General features: G+C 38.7%; 1 protein-coding gene across 6 annotated transcripts in view; it reads right to left on the reverse strand.

The window, feature by feature from the left end:
* Positions 1-22326, reverse strand: part of ADGRL2 (adhesion G protein-coupled receptor L2) — a 387559-nt gene that overhangs the window by 300206 nt on the left and 65027 nt on the right. For all 6 annotated transcript variants that reach the window (XM_063165828.1, XM_063165833.1, XM_063165835.1 and 3 more), the window contains exon 2: positions 12795-12855. The gene's annotated coding sequence lies outside the window, so the exon portion shown is untranslated. The remainder of the gene's footprint in view (positions 1-12794; positions 12856-22326) is intronic.

The raw sequence follows: 22326 nt of genomic DNA on the forward strand, positions 1-22326 counted from the left end.
GGATGTTGGGTACTTCTTTTTTAATCAGCTTGATTTTTACAGGCACTTACTTCTTTCCAGAGTTGTTTCTTTAACTAATTGTATACATCTTTGGCTAATACTGCACATGAAAGAACACCTTAGAGTTAATACTCTGTACCTGATCAATTCCTCTCTGTTACAACATTCAACTTTAGTAGAAAGAAGGAGTAAGAATGAATATATACAATGCATTATAAAGAACTATTGCCTCAGGTTACAGAAACTGCATTTTCTGTTAGAAAGGGGAAGGTGGCTAATGCAGTACTCTTGACATCTAAACTGCTGTACCCTAAAATCCACATTTTTTAAAGCCTCAGTGCAGATTGCACTGTTTGCATTTAAAACTATAAACACAGACTGTGTTTTCCTGTTACATCAACTAAATACTGAAGTATGTTTGATCTTAATAAATTATAATTAGGCAATATACAGTAATTACCTTTTAGAAATCCCTATAGTGATTATTACCTCTGGAGTTGACTAAAGGAGACTAAGCATGTGCAAAAATTGAGTTCTGTTGGTTATATGCATTCTGCTTTCCTTTTCTTAGAGAAGCAAAATATTTTAAATGGGCAGAACTTCTTCAATGAGTAAGGTTCATCTGGCTTCAGGCAGAGACTACTGCAATCATTAAACTTTACTAAAGTTGCTGTTGAGTTAAATTTATCAATTTTATTGCAGTGGAAGGACTGCCCCTGAAAAAATGATAATATTTACATTGAAATAGGTTTGCAGAGAGGCATAATTTGTATATGGCTTTGGGCAATGTGTGCCTGCCTGCTTGGGATAGTTGGATTTCAGCAGTTACAGCATGCAATTCTGAACACTTCTTGCTTCAAAAGGAGCCCACTGCTCCCAGTCTTAGAGTGCTTCCACAGCACATTCAGTGCCCATACTGCTGGCAAAGTAACTTTTAAAACTCAAAATACAGCACAGGAAAAGCTTGTTTTGGTGTGTTTTTTTTTCTTTTAAAACAATGTTTGCAGTTTAGATCACTTTCTCTTTCTTACAGTTAGAATAAATAGCAAGCCACAACACAAATGCAGGGTCTGCAAAACAGTACATAACTCCAAAACACGGATTCATTAATATAATTCTCTCATGATTACAGTGTCTATTAGTTTGGATTTTTGATTTTGATATAAATAATAATGCAATACAAGTGACTGCACACACGGTGATCCAAGAAGGGAAGCAAGCTTGCACTTCAGATATACTCACTTTGTGATACAAGCCACTCTAGGCACATTAATTCAGAAGTACATTAATCCACAGTGCCACCTAGCCACCTGTGTATATTTCATTTAAATGTGACAAAAAGAAAAGCCTTCTAAACTGTAAAAGCTGTTAACCCTCTCCCCTTCCCCTCCCCTCCAGTTACAGGATGTAGATGGAGTAGAATAATAATAAAAAAAATAGTCCGATGTGTTTATAGCAACTGTTACTGACCTAAAGGAAACCTGCAAATCTTTGCTAAAGCTCTGTGTTACACAGTTATTACTCCAAACAACATAAACTGGGATATTAGCTTCACTGAATTAAAATGAAGCGTTCTATAAACACCTGCTTTGTTGCACGAAACTTGTTTCACTGAAACGCTCAACCTCTTCCCTTCTCTTTTTGCTTCTTTTCAGCTCTAACCTTAGAACTAAATTAGATTTTACATTATGTTTATTTTGTAAGAATGTTTTAAAGCTTCAGCAAGTATCTACTGTATTTTGAGTCTTATTGTTGTAAAAAATAATAAAGTCAGGCTAGCAGACATTAAAATACCTCCTCTAAATATACATCTAATAGATATTCTCAACCAGTAATACTCCCACAGCAATTTTAACACACACCATGAGTACACCAAATCTCTTTGACAGAATGCTCAAAGCACCATGTAGTTCCCAGCTCAAGGTGTGACAGAAATTAGTTGCTTTTAAAACTTTCTCCTCCTTTGACAGAAACTACACAATATTCCCTGACTACCTTTTACAATTTGCATAGGAAAGAAAAGATGGCACGGGAATTGAAATGTCCCGAACAGCTCTGCAAAGGAAAGCCTGAGGCTGGTATCTGCCTCACCCTGGGAAGCAAGGAACTTGCTCCCCCATGGCATTTGAACCTCTTTCAGGCAGGACAGAGTTTTGTTGGTCACTACCCTACAGAGCACAACCGAGAGTGTAACACAGCGCGTCACAGGTATGCAAAGAAGCCCTCCCAAACACACTGAGGTTTAGCAGACAAGCCAAAAACTTGCCCTGTGCAGGCAAGTTGACCCAAGAACTGTCCTGCCCTTAATTATTCCCAGCCCTTCACATTTTTCCTGGTCCACCAGGGTAAAGAAGGGCCAGTAGGCCAGTCTACTCACAGAGTAACTCTAAATATTACCCTGTATGCATTTATTTAGACCTCTGCACAATGATGGCACAGAGAAAAAGCCTAGGGTGAAGGAAAAGAGAAAAAAAATGGAAAATAAGTCTTCAATATATGGCTTTCCACTTCTATGCTGAGAATTCTTCACCCTTGTCCAATTTCCTATGAGTAGAACCAGTGGTCCAGCCATGCTTTTTACTCCTTTTAAAGAAAGTAAGTTGATTAAAAAAAAAGGCATATAAAGGGGCACTCAGTTTATCATAAAAAAGAAAAAAGCCCTAAAGAGCAAGCTACAAAAAAAGAGATGGGTGGTTCCTGACACAGATTAAAATAAATAATTCTTACTTCACAGTTTTCTTGGGCGTAAAATGCCCAGCTTTGAGTTTCTACCCTTAATACCAGATTTAGGCCCGTTCTAGGGGACTGCAGACACTGTTTCTTCCAGGTCAGGGTTTATTTATTTACCTATTTATTTATTTATTTTTAAATACTCTTAATATCCTATTTTGAGGATTCTTTTGTTAACCTCTTCTTTCTTAGCCAACAGCATATAGGGAAATATATGCTTATGTTCCTCTGCTTGGTTACTTTCTGAACCTTCATTAATAACTTTCCCCAGAAACTATAAATCAGAACTAATAAAGCAAAATAAACTGAATATATTGACAGGAATAAACAGAAAGACAAATAGAGAGATTTAACTGGATAGAATTGAAGGACAGAAGCAAGAGGACTTAAAAAAATCCCCAAACAATGATTTGAAGGCACTTCAGCTCCACCTACCTCACTCTATCTGGCTGTCTACTACAGGCTCAATCAATTTAGGGCATGGGCTATTTCAAAAGATCCTGCTTGGTTTTGGTGAAAGCAAAAATATTTAAAAGTCAGGATTTCTTTTAAAACCTAGTCTCACCCTTCCCAGTGGAGTGCCCTCCTTTCTGTGTAACTTCAATACTGGTTATTTCGTATCACAGTAAATGCAGTGGGCAGGACGATGACTGACACCTGATCCAAGACAATGGGGCAAGGACCCAGGGCCCGGCAGCCTTGTGCTTTGACAGGCTTTTTCTCCTGGTGACTGTTAGCCATTGTTTGATAACTACAGACTTCCCTTCCCACAGACCTTTCTGAACTCTGCTGTCTTTGAACGGCACACGGAATGAGAAGGAAAGTATTTACCAGCCAGTAATTACAAGCCACCCCTCATGTAAAGGTAAACGGTAATGAGGAATGTGCAAAGAATAGCTAGCACTGTCAAAAGAGGAAAAAAAAGAAAGAAAAAGCTTGTAAAACGTAAAGCCATACAAATGCCTTATAGACTTATCCGCAGTAACTGTATCAATTAACCATGCCAAGAGCCCAGACTCAGATGGGCACTGCACACAGCATGTCTGCCAGTGTTTTATTATCAAGTCCATTATGATGAGTTCTTGTCCTAGACAAAAGGAGAACAGAAAAAGAATTCAGGCTGACAAATTAGACTTGAAATCAGTTTCATTTACATAACGACTGGAAGTTCATTAATAACAGAGTTTTAATTATTCATGCTCTTGTTTCACTAGATACAGCAGTTTTCCCCCTGCTGTGCTGGATGTCTGGATTAGGTAAAATGAACCATAGCAAACTGATAGACTGCCCAGATTTCCTAAGTTCTTTGCTGCTTTCAAGGAGAGCACTTGGGGGTAGAAGAGTAGGAGAGGACAGGGGGATGGGAAGAAAGCCTTTCCTTCAGCTAATGTGGCAACATGCTAGCGAAGGAGATATTTAAAATCTGCTATGGGTGTAAACTTTGATTTGATGGAAACTCAGTCTCAAAATTCAAGCCATAAGAAACAGATGTCAATTTCTGTGTTGATTTGCCAAATTCTAGTTCCTTATTTAGATCAGTAGAATCAACGCTAGAAGTTTGTGTTAGGATATCTGGTGTGAGCAGAGAGTGTTATAAGAGAATACCATTTTAGTCTCTCACAAAGAGTTGTTTAACTTCTACACTAAATTCACGGTAATTTTGTAAATTCAGTTTTCTCACATTTCTTCTATGGGCTTTTGTTTTGTATGCATTTTCCTTTTGGTTAACTCCATTCTTAATTATAAAATGGAATAAAGAAGGTCAGAAGATAATATATTTTCTATAGAAAAAATCTAATTACTAGGATCTTGGTAAAAAATTAATCAAAATGCAACAATGAATGGACCGCTTTATCTTATGAGGATAAGTTTTTCCCATCACAGCGTCTAACAAGTAACTCCCATTGACTTCAACATACCCTGCAGGGAAAGAATAGGATCCGTGGATTTTACATGACTATTTGCTATTCAGGGAAACCTGAGGGCCCTACTCTCCCGCTGCAGGACGCATGTAATACCCATTGAAATCAATGGGAATTACCCTTGTGTCCTGCAGCACAGCCAGGCCTCACAGCTACGTGTCGTGAACCGTGAACACTGGCAGGTGGACAAAGTGAGGGACAGATCTGAAGAATGGTGCTTACTAAAAGATCTAAGTTATGCTTTGAGGTTCTTCCTTTTTCTTGTGGCCTGCAACTAAGGCATGAGAATACAGGTATTTTCTTTCAAAACAAGAAGTTTTCTTAAATCAAAGCAATGAATGCAATTTAAAAAAAAATGGGTAGAAATTAAAGCTAATGGGTGATCTCTTAAGCTTCTACTGTTCAGTACTTCCTATTTGCTGGAAGAACAGTAGCTTTTTTGCCCACAGTTTCTCCATCCTTGAATGCTCAATAATATAGCTAGAGAAAAAAAAAGATGGAAAAAATCTTAGGAGGACAGAACAGTAGAGATTCAATAGACATCTGAACCATGTTTGCTCTGGTACTCTGCTATGAATATTCTGTTGCTAGTGGGGGGTAAGGAGGAGAGGTGTTTACATTTGCATTCAGGTACAAGCATACAGCCTCCAAATTTTTGTCAATGAGTTGCATCTTCCAATTCTATTTATTGGTAGGTAGTGTACATGTCCATAATAAATATCATGTCCATAATAAATGTCATTGAATGCTTACAAAGGTTTTTTTTTTTAAATGGAAGCGAATTCTAAACTAAGAGGAACAACACGAAGTTGGAAGCCAGTAAATTTAGACTACATTCCAGCTATATCCCTGTCCTTCATCACACAGCCTACCCCAGGCCAAACCATAAATCCCTCAGTGATTCTGATGGCTAAGGAGTGCATTCATATATAATCATTCACAGGAATTGTTCTGCAGGGCTAGACAAAAATCTACGAGTCACTGTTCACCCCTGTAAATGAGCAGCACTTAGACTGGCCTCATATTTTCTGTTCCTCTCCCTGGAAACCAAAAGACAGCATTTCCTTGACTGATTGGTTTACTCCATGAATACATTCCTCAGTCAGGATAGCGATGAACACAGTAAAAATCTGAAATGAAAAGAGCTGCTAGATTCCTGTTTGAGAAGATTTGGTTGATGTGAACAATTTCCTCTCAGTCTGAGAGTGACAACAGGAACATAATAAAGGCATGAGAGGTGTATGGATGCATTAACCGTGTAATGTGTTTTTGATTGGACTTTATGAGAATAATGTGAGTTTCTTACAGCCAGCTCCAAATTTAGGTTGTTCATAAAGAAACTAGTGCTAACCTGACAGACTTGATAGGGTCTAGTGGAAAAAGAGGACTGCTTACCACAGAGGTCAAAAGGGACCAAGGTTATTCCAGCCTGCTCTATGAACACATTTCATTTTTATTCTCACCAAGTTCCCAGATATATGATGTCTCTCACATTCCTGTGGGAGATCCTATGTTTCTAACTGTTCTTCTAATCTTTTAGGAAACATACCAGGCAGCTCCCACTGCACAGATGGCATGCAGTGTCTGACTGAACCAGCAGACTTGGTGCTGTCTCAATGCCTTTTATTGGCAAGAACTGATTGAGTAGCCCTGATTGATACTCTTAGTAGTAGCTGGACAATCTGCCTTGCTATGTTTAATCCACAGACCATGTGGCTGTTGGAAGACACTTTTTTTTAACAGCTTTTTAACAATTTACAAGGGCAGCTTTTTTGAGAAATTATCTTTCCTGATTTTAACATGTTGCTGTCTCTACATATTCTTTGTCTATCACTGGATTTTCTAAAAAAACCCTTCCCCGTAACTCAGTGTGGTTTATTTTCAGTTGCTTTGAAGTTTTAGAATACAAAAAGTGCAAAATCCTGGGGAAAATCTTAATGAAAAAGTGTCACTTAGTGAAAAAATAACAGTCATGAAAAAATATGGACACACACATCACCTCCTTGTCATTGACAAACCACACTGCTGAAAAACCTAACGAGATAGAGGCGTTAAACAACACATCAAGGCAAATGAAACAGACTGAAGGACTCTCAGATTGTTGTTCTGGCCCACATTTTCAGATATTCTAGGTTCAAACCTAGCCCAGACTTGGCTGTCTAGCTTACAAATAGAGCCCTTAATTTTTACATGAAAAATTAAAGATTAAAATTACCTTTCTTTGATCACTTATTTTTGAAAGAAGCGACCCAGAGTACACATTTTTGAACTTGTCAAACCTAATAACTGTCTCTGATTCATCAGAAACTCAATGCCATTTGGCCCACTGCATAGTATGGGATGCTGTGAACGTACATTTTTTTTCCACAGCTAGATGAATTATGTACTGCTCCTTCTTTAACGAGGATACTGTGGTGAAGGGGAAGAGACAAAAGAGAGCTGTTTTTCAGATCTAACCCTTGTTATTTCCACTTACTGCCTTTTACCTCTGCTCACCAGGTAATTTCCAGTTATTCACAAGTTTCCCTTTAGCCTTAATAAGGAAATCTTCAAGTCAGGTTAGTGCAGAAGATTAAGACCATATTAAGATGAAGTCTGAAATGTTCTGCTACCAATTAGCAGTCTAGTATTTCTGTAAGCCTTGAATTTTTGATGCGATCAATGACACCAAGTGGAGCCATCTTCTGTGGAGTGGTTATTAAAGATATAAAAATCAATACAAAGATGATACTTGGAAATCCATATCACAAGATAATGAATCGCCATGAGAGCCAGCTAAGGAGGAATGTCAGCAAACCAAACAGAAGGTTTGTGCATAACAAATTATTTGATGCCAGTAGAGTTTAAGCTAAATTTTGCATGAGACAGAAGTCTTCAGGCAACACTTGTGATACATTTGCATGGCAAGGTTTTAATGAGATGAAGACACAAGACCAACCATGCATGGGGCTTTTTGTGCATTAAAGAGAGACCGAAGGAGAGGGAGATGATTGAGACGTATGGGATTAAGAAAATAATGCTATAATTTGACTTTAATGACAAAACAGCATCAAAAACTTTCTCTGTCAGTAATCCTTATCCAATTTCTTTTAAATGAAACATTATTTGCCTGCACCTTAAGTGCTGATTGTTATTGGAGCTGTGTATTGGAGCTTCACAGGATACTCCAAATTTAATTTGAAGTAGGGATTGATTTGGTTGGCTTCAAAGCCAGGTTTTCCTTTCCAAAATTGAACTAGTGCATGACTTTGCAAGTTCATTTGGGTTTACTGCCTGACACAATTGTATAAGACTTTACAGCATTTAGGGCACGTTTTGCCCTGCTGATCTCCTGTTCACTCACAGGTTCAGACCCACACACAGAACTATTAAAATAAACAGTCCTGCTGCATTTCCCTGGGAAATACATTCCTCATTAAAAGCTAAAGATGCAAGAGACTCACACAGTTCAAATTCATATTATATGAAAAAAATCATCACTTTAAACTTATAATATATTAAATAGAACATTTTGAGAGCATTTTGCTATCATTACTTTTCCTCAAACTTTTCCAAAATATGAGAACAGCATGCTCTTATTTTACAGATTACTCATTTTACTGAGGTATGTAAAAAACAAAGTGAACTAACATTAAGATTTGATGTCTTAGGTAATTTGATCTTCTTTAGTTGTGGGACATTTCCCTGCTAATTGCCTATCCTGTCTGTTTAACCTGTGAGTTCTTTGTGATACAGCTGCATTACTATGACTGAGTCTAAATCGGGGTCTCTGAACACTAATGGAATTCAAATGACTGATACTAATAAAAATCAGATAATAGTATTCCATAGGAAGTATAGAAGACCCAGAATGACAACAGGTCCTCTAATGCACCTTAATCTGGTGTAGCTACAAAGCCAATCATACCCTAAAATTTATACAGCTTTACTCCAATTTTTATTTTTTTTACAAATCACATATATTCCATTTTAAACTCCATATTTCCTTTAAAGCAGTATTTGCTCTTATTCAGTAGGATTAGGGCACTATGAACACACCTACTGTGGTACAGCAAATCCTCTGTTTCCTTGTTTTTCCTAGGCACACATAGCTTTCACATTTGCAGGCAGTAAGTAGCAAGTGCTTGCAGATAATCATAATCTCAGCACACAATCACAGCTTATTGTGCTTTTAACAGGACACTATATGCAAGCCCGTTATTCTTTGTTAATCAGTAACTGTCTGTTGTTTGACAGCCACCAGATTTGTATTTAAATTTTTCGTGCGCAATTTCTCACCTTCTCTATTTCAAAACCTCTTCTCTATTTCAAATAAAACGACTAAAAGGCAACAGCAGTTCAGATCCTCACCAGGGTAATATGCATACCTCCAAAGGTTGCATCAATTGAGGATCAGCCCTTTGTCCTGCAAGCAAGAACAACACTGAAACATTACAGCAACTCTACTGCAGCCTGCTAGAGGCAGCTGGCAAGTTAGTGAATCAGCCATCCAGTTGTATAGCAAAGCTACTTCAAACCTAAATAGACAAATAAAGAGCAGCCATGACATTCTTCGCGCAGTTTTCACCAGCTACTGCAGTTTTGACTTAATTTGTTTCCCTGCCTCTTTGCATCTTGAGTCTTTGAAGGCAAATGAACCAGTCGGTGTCATAAAACAAGGAGAACTAGAGCAGCCTTCAGTAATAACAAAAACTAACGGAAAAAGGAGATCTTTTGCAGGCAACATTTCACATGGCTCAAAACGTCTTTGCCGCAGTTTCAATTCTGCAGCCTAGCGATTGTTCTGACACCTCTTTATTGTTCCTTTTAAGTGCAAATGCCTAGGTAGCATCACTATAAATGAAACAGTAGTGTTCACAGATTGCATTCAACGGCTGTTAGAGCTTCGTCTCCTTCATCTGCACAATTTGCATCTATTACAGGCTCAGGAATATAGCTTTTGCTGCTTCTCAGTGGCCTCAGAAGGGGGCACAAGAACCCCCCCGCTAGAGAACGGCAGTGAGGCTGATCTTTAAAGCCCTTCCTAGAGGCAGCCCCCTCCACGGCGCTTTCTGAAGGGTGGGAGGAGGGGAAGAGGCTGGTGGAGACTTTGAAGGACATCACTATGATGCGCTATGCAGGTTCTCTGAATGATCCTGCCTTGTGACAGCCACCACAAAATTTAAGGTGTTTTAACAGGAATTGCTAATAAAGATGCAGAGCCCTAGTCCAAGCACAGGCATTCAGGGCCTCCTGAATGTGGCTCAGAGGGGTTTTGTACAGTGATTTGAGCAGTAGTCTTTCTTGGGGTGCAAAAAAGAGGTGGGCGAATACATTTAGTACCTGTGAAATTTACTCTTCTTTCACAGCACAACAGGGAAAAAAAGCCCACAGAGAACAACCTCTCTTAATTCTCTAGTATCGGTTATATGCTGAGACTCTTAACAAAATTAACCAGCATGGCCTCAGCTAAAACCCTGTCTGGAAGCTCGGCGGTGTTTTCATGCAAAGCAAGGTGCAATGCAGGAGGTGCTGTGTGTTTCCTTCCAGGTTGCTCAAACCAAGAGAGGACAACCACTCTTAACAAATCAAACATACAAAGTGCAGAAGCTGCCTATTTTTTATTCTGAGAAAATAACAGTTTGATTATTGGACTGCTCCTCTTGGATACATAAAGAAAGCTTTGCAGATGAGATTCAGAGCCTTTTTCAGGGAAATGTTTGCAATAATTGACAGGAGTGGCACATTCCAGAAATGAAAACACTAAAAATGTGAGTTGTTCACGGAAGAAACTTATGCTATTTATGTTTTGTACTTGGGCAGACCTAATTTAGGACCTTTAGGTGTGGTACCAATTATAACCAGGCTAGAGGTGATAGCATACTCAATGTGGTTTTATTACTGTTATTATAACTGTGTAATAATTATCTCACAAGTCCAACATTTCAACACAGTCACACTGCAGTATGTGATGCCATTGATGTTCAGGTAGTACACACAATTATTTGTCCTTTCCGTCATGAGACTCCACTATTGCAATATTCACATCAAACGAAAGCAAAAATACGACTTCTATTATTATTGTTATTTTTCTTTGTTGTGTCTCTCAGGAATCAGAAGATAAGCCAAAGCCAGGAGATGGGAATTCATTTTACTAGGCCACCCTGCTGATCAACTAAAACAAAAAGTTACCATATGCTTTATCTCTGTGACAATGCAATGGGATTATATTATTTTATCTTGTTTTACTAGCAAGGCATAATTGTATACAGCCTCTCCACGGAGCACACAAAGAACAGAGACTGGAAATTTGAAAGAGGAGATAGGTGTATGGAAATACATTTTCTTCAACTCTGATCAATAGAATGAAAATCTGAAGAATCACTGACACAACATCTTTCGTATTCTCATTCTTTTTCGAGCTAGAGAACATATTTCACTTACAGAATTGAACTATTACAAACGCTGTTGGAGTCTGCATTATCTGTCCTTTGGATCCCAATCATCGGCTTAAAATCTTTGTCTTTGTCATAGTTTTTTCATTTAAAAGAAAAGAATTAGATAAAATCTCCTCAATGACCATAAGAATTTATAAGCAAATACTCTATTTGCATGTCCAGCTTCTGTAGAATACAAAGTAAACCTCTCTTCAAATACATAACAGATACATTTTCTTGAAGAGAGATACTTGTTTCATATAATCGTTAAAAAGATGAGATTTTGTCAAATAACCTCCAACAAAACCAGTCCCAGGGAAAGCCCTAAGCATTGACTATTCACCTTTCTAGTTTAAAGTGATATTTTTCTATTACTGCCTTAAACACCTTGCAGTGTGACACTTCAGTGTCCCACTACAGTATGCCATCAAGTGTGGTGCTATTATTCTCCTGTAAATTCAAACCAGAGACACAGGAGAGCAAATCACAATGCCTCAACCCTCTACATCAGTCAGTGGCTATACAAAATACAGATTTTCATCCACTCTAAACATTCTAGCAATTCTTTTCAGCTACATCTATCTAGCACAAAATTAATTTATATAACATACTCAGATCCTCCAAATAAACTCATACAAAGCCAGGTTTCCTTCTAGTAAGAGAACAAAAAAGTCTTTAGCAGTATTATAACTTACATCAAGCTACAAAGCTCAGAAATTCAGCAATACCTACATTTGCCATTAAACTAGTTGCCCCTGCCCAGTGACTTAGACACTGTCCATCATTACTAGAAAAGAGAAGCTGGGTACAGATATCACAGGTGATGTAAAACAAACAAAGTACATGTTTATTCAAATAGATGAATTTCATGGTTTTGTACTCCTCTGCATTTCCCACTAAAACTGGATTTGAAACAAGGTAATTAAATTAGACCGCTGGTAGAACTCCAGGAGAAATTAGCTCAACCAGACAGAAAAATCCCAACAGAATCATTGATAACTGGTTGCACCCCTCCAGACTTTGCCATCCAGAGAGGCAGATACAGAATAAACAGGTGCAAGCAGGAAGATAACCACTTGGCAAAACCTGGATGCAAGAGCACAGTAGCCAGGTCAGTACAGCCATCCAAGTAGGAGGGGGAGCACTGAAAATGGTTCATCAGGAATGACTAGCAGGCTTTTCAGCCCCATATGGCACCTTTTCAGGCCCTTGACACCAAACACTACTGGCCTCTCTCTCAAAATCAGCATTTTTAAAAAACTTGTCATCGTGACTGCACAGGCAGTGCCAGGAGTCACCCCACTCACTTCTTCATGCTTCCCACCACCTGGTGCTGGCAAAGATCCCTTTGGCTAGCAAGGCACTGGGACTTTGTTTCTTCTTGTGGCTCTATTGTAAAGGGTACAATGTGGATCCTTGTCTCCTTAGGTATAATTAAGTGCTTAAGTGGCAGCATGTCATTCTGCAATTTTGTGATCTGAGCCTGGGTCCTGCGCTAGCCTGAAAGCTCAGAGGGCAGGCAGGCAGCACTGCATTGAATAACTGGTGAAAATTGCCAAAGATAACATTAATTCGGGGGATAAATGCACACGAAAAATTTAGAGGGGCCTACCTTCAACTCAACTCCATCAGCAATGCTTTAAAAAAGGATGAAAGGAAACAGCAAGGAAGGAGCCATCAAATTATGTTTGTCACAGTAGCACCTCCAATCAAATATGTCTCTTACCCAAGATTAGGTGTCATTCTGCTCAGCTTCAGGTAAAATGGTGTCACTGGAGTACTGTCACCTGCAAAAAGAGCACAAAATATTTCTGGATTTAAGATACAAACATTAAAAAAAGTAAATCATGATAAAAAACGTAAAACATGATAAAAAAAGCAAAACATTATACATTTAATCACACCCCTCACCAGAAATGAATCTGTATTTATCTAGCAAAAAAGCAAAGGACAGAATGAATCCAGAAGCTCAGTTTGGTGTCTGACAGCAGGTGAAAAACCAATGAATCTTATGTAGCAGTGGAAGGGCAGTAACAAAAAAAAAAATACCAAAATCCCAACCAAAACAGCAAACCCAAACCAATTAATTTCTAATCTTCAACAATTAGTTATTTGAAGACAGCATTTTTGCCAACTGCCTGTCTTGATCATTAAAATAAAGGAAGGCTTCCACCACCATTAAAACTAAATTTCCTTCTCATCCAGAGAGAAAGTAGTTGCCTTTGGAGACTGAACAAAGACAGGTCTGAATTCTTCCCTTACACTCTATTCTTCCCCAAACATGGATCCAGAAAGACAAAGGGGTTATTTTGATTTGCACACCACTGCTTCCTTTCATGCTTTTTTTTCCTTGAAGTGGCATGTGCTCCTTTAAAAGGAGCAGACTCCCAGCTTGCCATGGGACCCCATTGTTTCCTATCTGTGATTGAAATAAATCTCCTGAAATATGTTTGGTTTCTCTTAAATTTCAAAGCGATGGCCACTACTCAGCTGCAAACGGTTTCAAACTGATCTTAGCCACTACAGATTAAAACTCCCCCATCACTTGCTGTGAAACAAAACACAGTTAAAACCCTCTCATCATCATCTGGGAAATTCTGGCCAAGCTTCGCTTTCAGCTATCCTCATTCAAATATGGAGACATTCTTTGGAAATCAACACAGAAAATGTTCAGGTAATGCAAGCAAAAATACTTCAGATAAAGCAAGCAAGTTCCCACCAGGTTTAGCAAAGTTACTTCAGGATTTGACATTATGGCTAAGCATTTATTTCCACAAACTAAACTGAGAGCAAAGTGTCCCCATCCCTACATAATCTTTGCATCCACCTCCCTCCCTTACTTTCTCCTCTGCTCACTCCCGATATTCAACAAAATCTCCAGACTTATTCGTTGCCAAATGAAGCAGACAAGTGTTTCATTACTTTTTTTTCTTTTTTTAACTTGTTTATCTTATCGCTTGCTCTCTCTGAAATAAGTGATTTGCATGTGTCTTGAAGCCAAGAAATATCTTCTAGTCTTTCATACGTTTCTGATCTGATCAAAAATATTTTATTGGGAGAAATGATTATGTAATGGTTATGGGGAGGAGAGTGTGAAACTGGAGTTACAAACAACTAAGTATTCAAGGAATTCTCCAGCCTGAATTGGCTCTAGAAATTTGGTATTAAGCTGAGATGGAAGACACTTAATATTATCAAAGGAAACAAAATTAACAACAGCTTTGCAACAAAACACCAAACCCATAAATAAAAGCTTATTTTGAAATTGATACCCAGAGTAGTAAAGGAGGAACTAAATCAAGATCACAGCTAAGACAGAGGAGCTCTATTCCTGTGTCAGTTTTGATCACTGTGCAGCCTCAAGTAAGAAACTTCTTTAGTATCTAATGAATCAAATTCAGATAATGATACCATCTTTAAAGAGCTCTGACATCCTCAGTCCTAAATTTTATTACTATGGCATGCCTGGGTCTGTGGCACAGTTTTTGCAAGAAAAAGCTGGTAGTTTCAAGCAAAGAAGCAGCATATGTTCAGTTTAAAATTCAAATGTATTTATAACTGAACGCTAATGGCAATGTCATTTATTCATTTAACAATTTTGCAATAGGCCATATGAGGCAAGCCATTTTTAAATGCATTGATTGGTACTGTACAGAGAAAGTGGATTTAAAAAGTAGCTGAGATTCATCAGAAGTTGCAGTATGCCATAAGGTGGTGAATGCTGCCCTCTGGCTCAGGTTGGCAATGGTCACTCATTTAGAAATATTCTGTTTTCAAAGCGTGGGGTACAAAAAAGAGGTTGAGGTTCAACAGCTTTCCTTAATGCTTTGGTCTGCAATAGCTGTATTAAAAGGCTACATGCTTGAAAAAACACAATGTCAGAAAGAAATTTCCTCAAGGGTTAAAGCCTGTAGTAATTTTAAAATTATGTTTTTCAAGTATCTCCAACACAGAAAAAGAGCTACTTTCTTTTATCATATACCTTGAATGGGCCATATAAAAGAGTCATGTCAGCACTAAACTTACAGGCCCATGGAGGACAGTCTCTTTTACAGTTTTTTTTAAATAATTCAAGAATAGATATAACTTAATTCAATGTGTTATTTTAAAGTTTTAGGCAAGATTTATAACAAAGGAAAAGCACAGCACTCTTTATCTGCTCATACAGAGAAGGAAAGCTTAACACATTTCACTAAAAGATAGTGTGATTGAGATGTGTAAGTCTGCAGCTTAACCATAACAGCTTTAGAATTTGCTAAAGATTATGCTTGCATTTTTCTGCTGTAGATACACCATTGCTTTTGAAAAAATCATGTGTGAACAGATGCTTAAGATACAGAAGACAATTATTTTATTGTGCTCCTTCTAGAAAATGGGGACCATTTTCCCCTTTAGAAATTACACCTTCCCTTCTACTACCCCCACAACTTTAGTTAGTTGGAAATAAGGGGAAATATCCCTCACTTATGAAAGTGGGAAGCAATTTCTACTACAGAAGGTAGATGGAAGATACTGCTCCATTGCCATGCTAAGTGTGCCCATGCCACAAGAGGCCCAGAGCCAGCCTGTCTTGCTGGTTGGTCTCTTGCCTGGAAAGTTGATCCTCAGCAAAGGAACGCTAGACATTATGTCCTTCTGAGTGCAAGGCTCAGTTTTATTTTCCTACCTCCTCCCACCTAAAATTCAGTGCTTGAGGAAGCATTTAAGGAAACATGGAATGGAATACAGGGTTACAGACAACACGCAGGTCCCCTCCAGCATGGTATTCTATGATTCTATGAAACCCAGCTCCATTGATGCCTTCAGTTTTAGCTTTCAAATTTTCCAGACTCTGTACTGCATTAGTATATAACTCTGAACTTCATATAGAGTGTCAGCAAGTTCTCTTCACAGTTAAGTTGGACAAAACAATGCTTTTCCAGCCCAAGAACCAAGGACACCATTACAGCTTGAGGCCCAAAAAGTGTAAACAACAGTGAATTGAGGAGAGCAATCTGGAAGGATGAGACTTCATAACCTGAAGCTGCAATTGGATAATTAACCCCAATACATAACTTATAAGAGTGTTAAAATCTGTGATCCCTCATCTCTCTTGGGTGTAGACTCAGCCAGGCTCCTGTACTGCCCAAGGTGTATTCTTTGAAGGTCTTTTAAATAAATACCTACTTTATTCATTTAACACTGTCTAGCCTCTGTTCTAGGTAGCCTCTCACCATGACTAAGTCCTACAGCTTATCTTTCTACTATATGAGCTAGAAGAGAGATTGGATGCCTTTCTCTTAAGATGATAAAATGCAGTATTCTGAATACAAGACAGTATTTCTCCTGGGAATATTTAATTTTGGATAAGAAAAAGTACTCTTTTATATCTAACGAGAAAAATTTGTTTTGTCTTCAGGGAGAAATTTCAGGATAGCTTTGGGAACAACCGTCTCAGAATAAAACTGCAAACAGAAAGATGTTGATAGAGCTTTTTGTACACTCATAGTACACACTGGCATAAAGGTAATTAAAAACTCCAAACCAAACAACTTTAGCATATTAAAAGAAAAAGGAAACACTAAGCAAACTTTCAAAGGAAGGATTTTTAGAAGTTATGAATGCAATACATGGATTCAAAAGACCCAGGGGAATCAGGTAAGGAGAGCAAAATACACTGGGAAACCTCATAATGTGCTGTCATCTGCACTTAACAGTGAAATTTACACTCACAGAATGAGTTTTAAGATTTTTTTTTTGCTATAAAAATGAGTAAAACAAGGCAACTTGTAAATCTTCTGGCTCAAGTTTTTATTCCTGAGAAAGGCAAATATTACACTAACTATATATCCCTGTAAATAAGGAGACCTAGAAAAGCTTTTCACTTGGAAAATACCTTCTTCGCTTTTTTATTCAGCAGGGAATACATAGAATTGTTGTCATCTCATTGCAAAGGTCCCATACCTTCACAGTGATTTCTCATGGTCATCTCCTCACAGCACAGCCAACAAACTCCAATTCTCTCCTCACCCAGCTAACCCACTCTTTTGTAGCACTCATCATTATTGGACACAGCTGTGGCCTATTAAGGGCAGGCCTGTTCCTAATCTCTGGTGATTAGTACAGCTCCAAGCCCTCAGGTGTGAGACTGCCTTCTGCACTATTCTCTTACATTCTATCCCTCCACAAAGAATCAAGGGAAATTAGTGAAAGTGAATCTGAGTCTTTCAGCAATAGAATTAGCTATGTGAGAAAATTAGTTTCCATGTCTTTAGCCACTACCATGGCTTCTGAGAAGAAAAGAACCTGTTTTGGGAAAGGTCACGTAATTAGAACTGATGGAGAGATAGAAAATAATTTTTTTCAGGTTTTGAAACTTGTTACCCTGCTTTGAGCACATAAAAAAAAGCCTTTCAAAGATCTGCAGAAACAAAATAGTATTAAAGCAGTTGTTTTGATATTCAGCGTAGCCTGCTGGGTATGCTCTATTCTGAGGAGTTTTCACATTGAATTTGGCAGAACATAAAGCTGAGCCTAGGTCATAAATTTCCCAGGCCAGGTCCAAAGCCCACAGAACATAACAGTCTCTAGAGCTTGATGACAATGTTTTGGATTTTATGAAGGCGTGTTTGGCCTACATTGCATGTGACAGGGAAGTCACTAGTTCAAGCTTTTCCTCAGTGATGCAGCCAAGAATTCAAGTGGTTGGTATTGGCATGGCAGGAGCACTGGTATTTTGGAGGTGCTGTGACCTCGAAAAGATCTTTGTGCACATGGTGGGAGTTGGCCAAAGTGCTTAAAGGTGTCCTAGGGAAATGCAAGGGGCTTTGGGAACTATCTTCTTGTTTTTTCTCTGCAACAGCATCTATTATCTTATTTACATCTCCCCAGATTCTGAGAAAAAAATCAGTGGGAAAGAGGGAGAGAGAAAAGCCGGGAACTTGACAGGGAGCTTGTGACAACACAAGGTTGACAGAGTTGAACCTCCTAATATCTGGAGCTAAATGTGAAAGTGCTGCTGAGCCTACAGAGGTCACATCTCGTGCTAGGTCTGGCTGAGATGGATGGCACAGCCCTCACAGTGCTGTGCTTTGCACTGGTAGCTAGAAAATTGTTGATAACACACCAGTGTTCTGGCCAGTACTGAGCAGTGCTGGCAGAGCATCAGAGCTGTCTGTCCAACATTCCCTCCTCACCAGTAGGCTGGGCAGAATCTTGGGAGGAGACACAGCTAGGACAACTGGCCTAAACTGACCAAAGGGATATTCTATACCATATGACATTGGTCATATGTAAAAGCTCAGATATAAAAGCTAAGAAGTGAAGGAGGATGGAGAGCCATTTGTTATTTCCATTTGCCTTCCAGAGCAACCACTGCCTGTACTGAAGGTCTACTTTCTGAGAATGTCTGGACATCACTTGCTGGTGGGAATTAAGGAACAAAATCTTTGGGATTTGTCATTGCTTGTGCATGCTTTTGCTTTAGTAAACTGCCTTATCTCAACCTATGAGCTGTTTTCTGTCTTATTTTCTTTTCCCAGTCCAGTTAAGTAGAAGGAGTAATAGAGTGGCTTAGTGGGCATCTAACCAAGATCAACCCACTACACATCTGAAGCCAGCACTGCCCAGTTTTCTTCTCTGAGGGTACAAACAAAATTCAATCTTTGGAGAGCTTCCACATCTGTATAAAGACATCCTTGTTCCTCCTGCAAGCACAGAGTCACTGAGCTTGACAATGGACGCAAAAGAAGATATGAAAGACCCTCTGCAAAGCACATGTTTCTTATCCTGCTCCCACCAGCCTTGGTGTTTCCCGGGCCTTTTTTCTCTATGGAGAACCCAGATGTATGAGCAAACAATGGTATTGCTGTATTTGTACAGATATTTCCAGAGCTGAAATATCAAGAAAATGAAGGAAACATTTTTACACTTCCCACACATTTATACTCCAGTCAGAGATTCTCTGATCGACTTCTAAGTCCATCCATATATTTTTTAAACACTGCGCTGCTAGAAAATCCTTATTTGTATTAATTTACTTCATGAACTAAGACAAAGGAATAACTAATTCTCAAGGAAGGTGATGGTTAGTCACGTCTTGAGAGTTGGTGCCTTTTCTCACTGATGTTACATTCCAGAGACATGAGTGCACAAATACCACACAGCTGAGATTTTCGAAAGGATCTGAGCAGCAAGGACCTCAGATTCTTCCAACAAAGTAATCAGAAGACATTCCAATATACTTTTCCCTTTACCTGAATAAGAAACTATGTTACACAGCACAAAAACCAAACCTCCAGCTTCCCTGATGAAAGCGGGAGGACTTGTGCTGGTAACAGTTGACACAGAAGATACAAAGTGAAAAATATATGCTAAGTAAAAACCCTGCTTCTTTATTGGTGAGTTTGGAAACTGTAGATCTCTCTTCCAAAAGGTTCTAGCAGCTCCTTTGCTCGGAGTGACAACACCTAAGTGACTTAGCTTCTAGCATCACACATTTAATTTACATCAGAGCAGAACAAGCCACCACTAGGAAATTACTGGCAAATGTAAGATATTTCATTGCAAGGATGCAGTCAGGAGCTTTATGGGGGTAACTGCTTCAAAATGAACTCTTCTTTCAAAATGAACTTTTCTTTCATTCATTTTAAGTAGCTTCTTACTTTCTGAGTGATTTTTGCCATAGGAATTTGAACACATTCTCACATTTAAAAAATTGAAATAGTAAATCAGAATGTAAGATAAAGAATAATACCTCTGTTATTAAGTATCACAAAAAGTTACGATTAATATGAATTTTAATATGCAAGTCAGATTCCACTCAAAAAAAATCTAAAAACCTGATATAAAAGGGGAGCTCTGAAACAGCTGGGTGGTTTGAATCTGATATAAACTTTATCTTTCAGAAAGATGTGCTGCACATCTTATAGCTAAAGACACAACTTTAATTTTCAAGCCATGGAGAAGAGAGAACACACAGGGAGAATTCCTCATTACTGTGTCAAGGGAAACTGAGAACATTTGCTTAGACTCCCAATAGGGGTACGAAGACAGGTTGAAATTTAGAGGTTAGTAATAGTTATTGTAGTCCTTTTATGAGTTTTTATTTTCAAAATATGCATACATGAAGCAAAAGAGTTCAAGACTTTAAGTGAGGTTCAAGTGTATGCTTTGAAATGGGAATAAAATGGGAGTAGATGACATTTACACCATCTAAATTTAAGAAAAGGAATTAAAATGAGCTTGAAGTGAAGAAAAACAATTAAGCTAATAGTGTAAATCTGAAGTTATTTGTGCATCAATATCTGGACAAAAGAATGCAGTAAAAACTAGCTTGTTAACAATGACAATGGACTTGAAAGGAAACACCAAGGTCTGTAGGAGAAAAAGAAAAGAACAGAGAAGCATTCCCTGTTTACGGTGACATTAGATCTGCAGTGGCCCAGGAACACTTGGTTGAAAATGAAGAACTAGCTCTTTCCAACAGGATCCTAAAAATGTTGACTGACAGCTGACTGGGTTGAGTAAAAAATAAGAGGAGAATCACATTAAGCATAATAACATAAATTAAGGGTAGTTTTCACACTTGTAATATCCATTTTAGCCATTATCTTCGGATCAGTATCTAATTAATACTTCTGGACTAGGCCTTATATGCTGGTAATGATACCTTTCGTATCATTTTCATTTGAATTCTTCTTAATGTTTTCTTTGTCTGGGTTCTCTGCCTTAATGCAAATTAACTTTGCTTTTATGTAATGCCCCTGGCAGAGTTTTTGAGACTCATGGCACAGAGTCACATTACACTAATCCATGGCAAATGCTGAAAACTGCTGAAAAGACAGTGGCATTTTGGGTTTGGCGGTTTGCTTTTTAGTTAGTTTGTTGGAGGGAGGGATTTTGTCGTGGTGGAGGGACACAAACGGCCCAGAGGGGATGTGTGTTGGACTGGGTTAATTTTGTGTCAAGCCATCTTGCCAGGATTCTATGATCTTTAAACCTGATATCAGTAAAACAGGGATGGGACTTTTGGGATCAACCAGCAGTTACACTGAATTAGGTATAATGTGAAACTGCACCTTGAGAAGGGAAAAGTCACTTCTGGGCATTATAGAGAGCTGTGAAATGCCCTCCCAGCTTAAGAGAGAGGAATGAGGCTACAGGCCTGTCAGAAGAAAAGAATTTAAAGTGAGGTTGTGTCTGAGGGGAAGGCAAACCCAGTCAGTGTAGGCGCAGAGTTTGATCCACAACTCTCTGAAGTCAAATGTTTTAGTTTACGTCAATGGCCTTTGATTAGGCCCAGAGAGAGCTGTAAGATCCAAGGGCTGCCAGGCTTGGTTACAGTCATCAATACTATAAATCCCTGAGAGAGTTTCCTTACTAAACTCTAGGCCTTTTTGCTGCAGGACGCTAACTAAGGGCATGATCCTGAGCAAACTCAGTCCCACTGGCTCCAAAGGCCATAAATTCTTTTGACCATCCTGCAGCACAGATTCTCTGGCTTGCTGTAACTATTTAATACAAGCACCAGAAAGGACAAGAGAATAGGAGACAGTTTCTGGCAAAGAGAAGCTGTTTCTATTGCCAGAACTGGAGCTTTCTCCGAGAGCAGGGTGAGTTGGGAAGGCCCAGCCTGCTGTGAGCTGGTCCCAGGGGATCATCACAGCTGGAGTTTGGCCAGGAGATTTCCCTGTGCAAGGGGAAGCTGGACCCCAAGGCTGCCTGAGGTCCATTCTGTAGCACTGAGCCCAGCAATGGCCCACTAACTTTAACAGTCTGTACTAGTTAGTTTCATTTTTATAGCATCTTGTGAAAAAAAATCTGATTTCTCTAGTCGTTAAACCTTTCTAAACTGAGACAAGCTCACGTGGAAATCAGTTCTCTTAGAAAACAAAAGCTAAACCCTCCTTGCTGCAAGAGCTGATCATAATGTTGTTGTATATTTGGGAAATCCTTATCTGCAGATCAACCTTGAAGCTCACTATCTTACTTCCTCAAAGCCCAATTTACATTTCTTGTTTGTTTGCGGTTTCTGTTTTGTTGATTTTGGTTTTTTTCTAAATAAATTTTAAAAAGAAATATTTACAGGATAAGCATAAAATAAATCAACAAAAACAGAAAACCAGCTACTTGATTCTTTCTTCCTGCTTCTGCAAAAAACCCATAAAAACTCAATTGTCCTCTCAGGACTCCTTGCAAGTCTTAACAAAAGTCTCTAAAAAGCAACTAAATGAAAGACCAGGGAGTTAGCAGCAGGGCAGATCTATCAGAGACAAATC

Source organism: Melospiza melodia, chromosome 11 (assembly GCF_035770615.1).
Source record: "Melospiza melodia melodia isolate bMelMel2 chromosome 11, bMelMel2.pri, whole genome shotgun sequence".
NCBI lineage: Eukaryota > Metazoa > Chordata > Aves > Passeriformes > Passerellidae > Melospiza > Melospiza melodia.